We start from the raw sequence: 9,639 nt of genomic DNA on the forward strand, positions 1-9,639 counted from the left end.
CCAGATGTCCTCAGAAATGTCCCCAGCTAGGACCCTGGGCAGTGGAGGAGAGAGTGCATGAATTGGCCTTGCCCCATAGTAAGACTGATGACTATCCTGAATATCACCATAGAACCTTCGTCCGGCAACAGATGGAAAGAGAGAGACAAAGACCCACAAGGGAGTACTGGACTGAGCTCCCAAGGTCCAGTTGAAGAGCAGAAGGAGGGAGAAGATGACCAAACAAGTCAGGACCATGAGAAGTTGATCCACCCACTGAGACAGTGTGCCTGAACTAATGGGAGCTCACCAAAGCCAGCTGGAATGGGACTGAATGAGCATGGGATCGAACTGGACCCTCTGAATGTGGCTGACAATTGGAGCAGACTGAGAAGCCAGTGAGTGATAATGGCACGGGGATTGGTCTCTATTTCATGTACTGGCTTTTTGGGATCCTAGTCTATTTGGATGCATACTTTCCTAAGTCTGGATGGAGGGGGAGGGCCTTGGACTTCCCACAAGGCAGGGCACCCTGCTCTCTCTTAGGGCTGGAGGGGGAGAGGGGAGTGGGAGTGGAGGAATGGGAGGGAAGTGGGAGGAGAGGAAGTGGAAATTTTGATTCCTGGTATTAATAAAGTAATAAAAAGGAATCTATTGTAACAAATGTCCATTTGTGGTTTTTGTTTAGTTTTTAGTCAGGGTAGTGATGCCCTCAAGCTTTCAAAAAATGACTATGACACACCAGAAATCACAATGACAGTAAATCAGCCAGGGCAATCATGGCACTGAATCCAGCTCTCAAGTCGCAATTGCTGGTTGCCCATGTAGAAGCCTAAGGGTGCTCCCATAACATGGTATAGCACATGTGCTTGTGAAGCTACCAGAGAGCTCAGAATACCAGCACAGGCTGTAGGAAGGCCCAATGACCCTAAAGCCAATCTGGAGCCCAGTTGTCTCTGGCAGCTGAGCTGAGGCCTGGAGTGTGAGCCTGTTCAGAGATGTCTTAGCATTTGCACTAGTTGTTATGGAAACAGCTGCCACCTCCTACTAAAGTTATTAAATAAATCGTTAGCTTCATTACTCTATTATATCCAATTTCATTCTATATTGTGCTCAAAAATACTTCCCAGTCTTGTTGCATTATGAGCCGCAGGGCTGCGTCCCCAGCACCCGGCCGCCCACATGGCTAGCTTATGCCCCGAAATAATTACATGGAAACTGTATTCTATTAAACACTGCCTGGCCTGGCTATTTCCAGCTTCTTATTGGCTAGCTCTTACATATTGTTCTAACCCATTTCTGATATTCTGTGTAGCCCATGAGCTGGCTTACCAGGGAGGATCTTAACCTGCGTCTGTCTGGAGCGGGAGAATCATGGTGACTCCTCGATTCAGCTTCTTTCTCCCAGCATCCTCTCCTGTTTACTCCACCCACCTAAGGGTTGGCCTATCAAGGGGCTTAGGCAGTTTCTTTATTAATAAGAAATCACTCCACATCACAGTCTCAAAGGATGGGGCTTGAGGGTAGCGGTTTCTTTTCCTCGCTATTCAGTAGCTTTCGCTCCCACCTTCACTGGTCAGTCAGTACCAGAGGTGATAACAACCTGAGGAAGGAGGAGATAGGTTTTCTGGTGGCTTGACATCCTGTTAGTAAGGGCCAGCTCCTTGTGAGGTGATGGCTTAGGTTCAGATAGAAGCAGATTGCCTACCTGGTAAATTTTTACTTCTCAATTATGAGATATCCAAAATAGTAATATTATCTATCAGAATATGTCATACCAATAGCTTGATATTATGATCTAATAAACTCAAGTTGCAGACAGACTAAAAGGTCCACTACCATGCTTAAATATAATTTGTTCTTTTTAAAACCCATCTTGAAATTTGGCTTCTATTACAGTGGCATCACAAAGATAGGGGCTCGTGAGATGAGCTTGTGGATAAAATATCTTGTTGTTCAAGAGAAGCCAGGTTTGAACCAAAGCACCCACACAAAAGGTCACAACTGTCTGTTACTCTAGTTCCAGGAAACCCATACTCCCTTCTGGCATCTGAAGGTACTGCATGAATGTGGTCCACAGACATATTTGCAGGTTAAACACCAAAACAGATAAAATGATTTTCTTTTTAAAGAAAGAAATGTTAACATAGATCAATTCTTGTGCTCTTGGGTTAATGCTCATGAGTCCAAATTGGTGGTTGCTAGAGTGGATTTTTTTTTGTTTTTTTTTTGAGACAGGGTTTCTTTGTGGCTTTGGAGCCTGTCCTGGAACTAGCTCTGTAGACCAGGCTGGTCTCGAACTCACAGAGATCCGCCTGCCTCTGCCTCCCGAGTGCTGGGATTAAAGGCGTGAGCCACCATGGCCCAGCTTAGAGTGGATTTTTATAAAGAATGAGCATCTTCATTTTTTTCCAAGCCTGAGTTAATGATATGTTCTTGATAATCACGACTTTCAGAACGGTGGGACAAAACTAGATATCTCTCTAAAATTACCTAGTTTCAAGTATTTCCTAAAACTAGTAGTAAACAGAGAAGGATGTTAACATGGGGGGCATTACAGATCTCTATATTTGACAGTGAGTCAATAGTGTTGGAGTGATAGAGCTTTGATCGAAGAGAAAATAAACCATGAGAATCACCACCCAACTGTACAAACCACACTACTCAGTCTGCTGCATCCTCAGGGAATTGGTACAAATGCAGAATCTTGGGTCTCACTGGACTCAAATAAATATCAATCGATGTCTGCCTATATTCTTACCAAGTACTCCAGATGATCGATGAACACCGTCAAGTTTGAAGAGCCCTAAAGAAGATTAACATATGAAAAATGTGTTCTAAACAGTCACTTTTTATTTTTTGATTCACAATAGAGAGGTCTTAATGGAATTCCCTTATTAGTAACACTTAAATTTATGAGGAAATTAATTTCAGTGAACTTTATTGTTTGATTTCCTTGGAAATAAAGCATTCTATTTTTAAAAGAGGAGGAAAGCTCCCAAGCAGATTTCCACTATTCCCAAAGTTGTTATTGTTGTTGCTACAGGGGTATGTAGTAGAAGTGCTTTTCCATTTGGACCACTCAGAAACACAGAGGTCATTGTAGCTTTCACCAATGGGGTGTGGCTACTTTCTGATCTGACAGTGGATCTTAGGAGTTGCTCATGTGGTGCTGGTTTCGCAAGAAATGTCCATAGATGCTGCACCAGGGTTCTAGAGCAAAGCCTGGAAGCAGGCAGAGTATAATAGAATCAATGTTCCACATGGAGCCTCAAAATGAGCTACTCGGAAAGTATGTGAAGTGGAGCTTTAGTTGAAATGGAGACCTGGGGATGTTTAGCTGATGACAATGTAGGACACTAAGGAAAGCTGGAGCCACTAAGTGGAGGGCACCCCAAAGAGAGTCCACGTGTGCTGCAAATGGTAATGCAGAAATTGATCAATTATTGATTGGTAGTGTGCTACAAGCCTCTGAATTTCATAAAAAACATCATGTTAATAGCAAAGGTTTGAAGAAAGAGTTTTCTATCACATGGCAACAAGCTAAGGAGATTGTAAAGAAATGCCCTACTTGCTCTTTCTATAACCAAACGCCACTGCCTGCAGGGGCTAATCCAAAGGGCACCCAAAGGAATGAAATCTGGCAGATGGATGTGTTTCACTTTGCAGAATTTGGCAAATTGAAGTATGTTCACCACACCATTGACACTTATTCAGGCTTTCAGTGGGCAACTGCTTTAAGTTCAGAAAAAGCTGATTCAGTAATCACTCATTTATTAGAAGTCATGGCTATCATGGGTATACCTACACAAATAAAGACAGATAATGGTCCTGCTTATGCCTCTAGGAAAATGAAACGGTTTTTTGACTATTACAATATCAAGCATGTTACAGGTATACCATACAATCCTACAGGTCAAGCAGTCATAGAAAGATCAAATCGAACTATAAAGGATATGTTGAATAAACAGAAAGGGGTGGAAAACACCCCCAGAAATAGGTTACATAATGCTTTGTTAACCTTGAATTTTCTTAACGCTAATGAGAAGGGGACAACGGCTGCAGAAAGACATTGGATAATGGAAAAGTCTACTGAACTAAATCAACCAGTTTATTTCAAGGATGTGCTGACCTCACAATGGAAGCCAGGAGATGTGCTGCGTTGGGGAAGGGGTTTTGCTCTTATCTCCACAGGTGAGGAACAATTGTGGATACCGTCAAAATTAATAAAGGTTCGGTATGAAGAAGAAAAGCCATTTGGAAAAGATAAATAACAATTCATTCACAAGGATGGCGAGCATACTGATGGTAAGGAATTCAGGTAGGTTGGGGGCAGGGTTCTTTTTTTTTTTTTTCTCCACAGGAAAATACTGATCTTCAAAGAATTTAAGGGACCCTGAATATTTAATAACTGATGGATGGAAAATAGTTACGACCCACTAAGACTCAACAGTAACATGAGTAAGTATTGATTATATATATATTTTCTTTTTTCTCTTTGAACGCTTCTTTATAAATATGTAGAGCTGGTTTTGGAGTTGGACTATGGCTCAGTCCCTCTTCAATTCCAAGCCTGTTGATAAGAGATATCTCAGAGTTTCTGTCTCAGATCAGGAGCCATGAAATGGGACAGAATGAGGATAATTATATACTTGATAAACTTTCTTTGCTTTTCCTCATATCTGTGTCTTTCTTTATATGTCAGAATATGTCCTTGTTGTTAATGTTTAAATTTCCCATAACAAGCAACAAATTTCCCTACAGTAATTTTTGAAGTTTCCAGGATGAAGATGGGGCCCCACAACATCAACTCAACCTGGTTTTTATGACGTCATGAATATTTTTTTTCTTTTTCTCTTTTTTACGCGCTAATATGAGACCTGTTTTTTGGTACCAACTGCACAAGACAATTTCGAATGGTGCACATTTTTGACAACACTCTGGCCGGACCTTCTCAAAGTGCTCAGGGACTAGTTATAATTTTCTTAGGTCAAAGGTTAATTTGGGAATTTTACCATCATTTGCTTTCACAGGAGCCCCTAAGGAGAACATCGCCCCCATGTCAGCTTGAAGCAATCTTAGAGGACGACGTCCCCTCTCCCAACAGAGTTTGCCCTCAGGGTTAGGGACATCTTTTAGTGGTTGGTTTGGGGTTGAGGGGATGGGGAGATGTTTTATGGAATTAGGGGTATGTTCGAAAAAAAAAAGGGGGGGGATTAACTGGTTTGATGGGATGATTGGTATTTGTGAGTTACTGTTTTTAGAAAATTGTATTGGTACTGTTTTCTGTATATTGACATATTGAATATTGAATGTGAGTGTTCCTACCTCTATTTTTGTATAAGAATATGCTTATATTGTATTGATACATCTACCATATCACAATGTACATTTCTACCTCTGATACTATTTATGTAATAACATTGTTTACATTTGATATGTAATGACATTGTTTACAGATGAAGATCATTGTCTTCATATATTGCACAGTTGTTTATTGTTTTAGTCTTTAAGTTAGATAGATATTGAGAATTATATAGATTAATAGTCATCTAAGTTTGTCATTTGTAATTAGACTAATCAGGTTCTTTAGATATATAGAGATTATACTCAGTATAGATAGATAATCTTCAACCTCTTTGGAGAGCTGTAGAATATGGCCTTTAATATAACTCAGAGTTTCGTGATAGTGAGACACAATTGCTCCTGGCAACACCGCTCTATTCCCGAGAGAACGTTGAGCACCAAAGACACTCCACTGGGAGCTTGTCTTCTTGGCAGAACTGGCCTTTGGGTTAAGAAAAGCCCATACCTCAACCACTGACAAAGATACAGAGCGTGCATCAATGGATACAACAGGACTGTCATATCCTGCCAAGACAGGGTAAGATAGTTTTGAAAAGTTCCTTGCCTTTAATAATGGTATGTCAGTTATGTTAGGCCTTAGCCAAAGTTGGTTGACTCAACATTGCAAACGAGACTTTGGGTGATTGCTCAGGTAGTCAGTTGTCTTTGTCAATTGTTACACATTTGGATCGTTTGTTAAGTAATATTTATTGCCTTCTCGGATCTTTGATGGAGTTGAAGATTATATAATTGTAGTTACTCTCTACATTATTTAGACTCCTTGAGATAGAATGTTTAGCAAAACTTTTGATTCTCAATATTGTTTGTTATATTTATTATTTGTTATTATTGTATATAGTTGTATTTGGTTTAGTTCTGTCTTATTTAGACAAAAAGGGGAGATGTAGGGATAAGTCCTGCCCCTTAGGGGACGTGCTCGTCTAGGGCTAATGTTTGACTATAAATTTGGCAAGCGTGCTCCCAGAAGCTGCTTCTGCTTTCCTGGTCTCCGCGGGAACAGTGGTTCTGTAAGTCTATTTCTCCATTAAAGCTGTATATATTTTTACAATCTGTCTGCATTCGTTTACGGAGTTACATTACATGGAAATGACCGAGGCACTCTGCATATATGCTACAGTTGTGTCTCTTGGTCCTCTTGTGGGACACCTAACAGAGGGAACAAGGGCTGTCTCTGACTCTTTTACTGGCTTTTGGGAAGCTACTTCTCATACTGGGTTGCCTTGCCCAGCCTTAATACACAAGGAAGTGCTTAGTGTTACTGCAGCTTGATATGCCATGCTTTGTTGAGAGTCATGAGAGGCCTGCCCTTTCCTAAACTGAGATGAAGCAGGGAGTGGATTGTGGGGTGGGAACAGAGAGGGGTGAGGAGAGAGTAGGACTGGAGGAGAGGAGGGAGGGGACACTGCAGCTGGGATGTAAAATAAACAAATTTATTAAAATATTTATCTTGTGTCAACATTTGAGAATACAATTCTCACATTCACACTTCAGAAATGGGATGGGTGATGACTCACTCAAATTACTTGCGCCAAGTATCAAATACACTTATACCCAAGTATAAGTCATTAAGTGTACAAAGCACATTTTTATGACATTTTAACCCATGCATTATTAATAGTTTCTTTCATATTCTTCCTACTTGCCATTTCCTTTCCTTAGTCTTTGAAACAGTGAGTAATGGCTGAGCAAAGATCAAACAATAGGAAGGGAGCTCGTCATGAAGGATCTCTTTGTTTTGGCCCCAAGTCAGTCATTGTTTTTCCTTTATTCAGTCAAAGAGTCAGGATATCTTTCTACACAGATACAGCCAAGTGTAACATAACATCTCACATATCTGATACCTCACAGCATTCAGATAAATTAAAAATGGTGCTGTGCTGGGGAGTGGGCCAACAGGGCTAGAGTCTTACTTACCTTGTCATGGTCTAGACTTTAGGTCAGTCTAACCATCTCTCTGAACCTCAGTTTCATAATATTAAGCCAGAATATTACTATTCTGCCCTTTCCTAATTCTTTTTTTTTTTCCGAGACAGGGTTTCTCTGTGGTTTTGGAGCCTGTCCTGGAGCTAGCTCTTGTAGACCAGGCTGGCCTCGAACTCCCAGAGATCTGCCTGTCTCTGCCTCCCAAGTGCTGGGATTAAAGGCGTGCCCGGCCCCTTTCCTAATTCTTAATGAGATATCATTAACTAATAATATGAGGAAGGCTTATTATCATTTTAGGTCTGGCATAATTTCAGAAATAATATCTACAGAGTGTTCCTATTATGCAGTGGAGTGAGTTTCTTTTCTTTCTTTTTCTTTTTTTTTTTTTTTTTTTTTTTTTTTGGTTTATCGAGACAGGGTTTCTCTGTAGCTTTGGTGCCCGTCCGGGAACTAGCTCTTGTAGACCAGGCTGGCCTCGAACTCCCAGAGATCTGCTGTCTCTGCCTCCCAAGTGCTGGGATTAAAGGCGTGCGCCAACACCGCCCGGCTGGACAGAGACTTCTAAAGAATGTATTCGTTACTGCTTTTTCACTTCGGATTATTTTGTTTTAGATAGGGTCTCCTGTTGCAGACCAGGGTAGTCTTGGCTGACTATATAGTCAAGAACAACCTTGTATTTTAGACCCTTCGAGTTCATTGTATCAAGTACTGAAGTTATAGAAGTGCAATCTGTCAAGGGTAGTTGCTACTGAGTGCCCCACAGAGTTTATTTACAGCGATCATATGAAGACTTACATTTATTCACTTATTTTGTCTAATCCTATCTAGAACTTCTGATAGCCTATTTATCAACCCCTAAAAAGTGTTTATTCAACTGACTTTGGAATCAGCCACTGTGAGGAGCTACCACTTGTAAGCCCAAATTAATATTTACTGAAAAAAAAATCAAAGACCATATTTATAGTCAGTTCCCAGTGAGGATGTCTGGTCATGCGTTTCCACTGAAGTTCCCTTTACCCACATGAAATACATTCCAAGATCTGCAGTGGATGTCAGAAATGAAAAGCAGTACTCAAACTGATAAACACTTCTACTGTATTATTTCTTATGAATAAAGATCTAATCAGAGTTTTCCCATCTTATCTTAAAATAGAAAAATAATAAAAAATACTGCAATAAAAGTAATATGAGTATCGTTTCTATAAGTCTTACTGTATTATAGATGCAACATTTGCTACTATCTACTGTTACTATCTGTGAGTAACAGAATCCATGGAAAGCCAAATCTCCAATAGGGGTCAATGACTATATGAACATGTTAAGTGAATGTTAATGACTTTCTAGACATGAACATATTTAAGAGCAAATATACTAATCCCCTGCTGCCACTTCTCTTCCTGTCTCATCACTATGTCCCAGTCCCCAACCGGAGTCGACAGCCTCTGCTCAACCACAAGCAATGGCTACCAGGAGACCAAGTAGGCTGTCCAAGGATTTCTCTTCTTTCTCTATTACCCTGACATGATTTTCAGGGTCACCCCATGCACTGCAGCTACAATAGAACACCAGGAGCATCTTTCCCTCTCCCTGTCTAAGCCTCCTGTGGAAGCTTCAGACCGTCTTCCTCTGACCTACCCTTGCCCCAGGCTTCAACACCAGCAAGCATTCCCCTTGAACACACCAGCCAAACAGGACAGTGAAACAGGCAACCCTCAACTAGCAAATCTCTGAAAATCCATAGAGGAAAAGAAACCAAGGAACAAATCTCCCACCCAACCAAGACAAACCCAGAAATCAATGCCTAGACTTATATTCACTCCAAACCCAAATGCCTAGACACCAGTTTAAGAATACAATTAATAACAGTCAGGTTAATATGTCACCACCAGATCCTGGATATCCTTCCACAGCAGGTCATGAATATGCCAACATAGCTGAAGCACAAGAAAAATACCTTAAATCCAACTTTTTGAAAATGATAGAAGTCCTTAAAAAGGAAAATAATAAATCCCTTAAAGAAATCCAAGAAAACACACACACACACACACAGTTGAAGGAAACAAATAAAACTTTCCAAAACCTGAAAATGGAAGTAGAGGCAGTAAAGAAAACACAAACTGATTTGGATTTTGAGATTTCTGTCTGGTGCTCCAATGTGGGTCTCTGTCTCTGTCTCCTTTCATCGCCTGATGAAGGTTAATATTCAGGAGGATGCCTATATGCTTTTCTTTGGGTTCTCCTTCTTATTTAGCTTCTCTAGGATCACTAGTTATAAGCTCAATGTCCTTTATTTATGGCTAGAAACCAAATATGAGTGAGTACATCCCATGTTCCTCTTTTTGGGTCTGGCTTACCTCACTCAGGATAGTG

This window comes from Alexandromys fortis, unplaced genomic scaffold (assembly GCF_014885135.2).
Source record: "Alexandromys fortis isolate MF-2015 unplaced genomic scaffold, M_Fortis_MF-2015_v1.1 scaffold_4, whole genome shotgun sequence".
Lineage (NCBI taxonomy): Eukaryota > Metazoa > Chordata > Mammalia > Rodentia > Cricetidae > Alexandromys > Alexandromys fortis.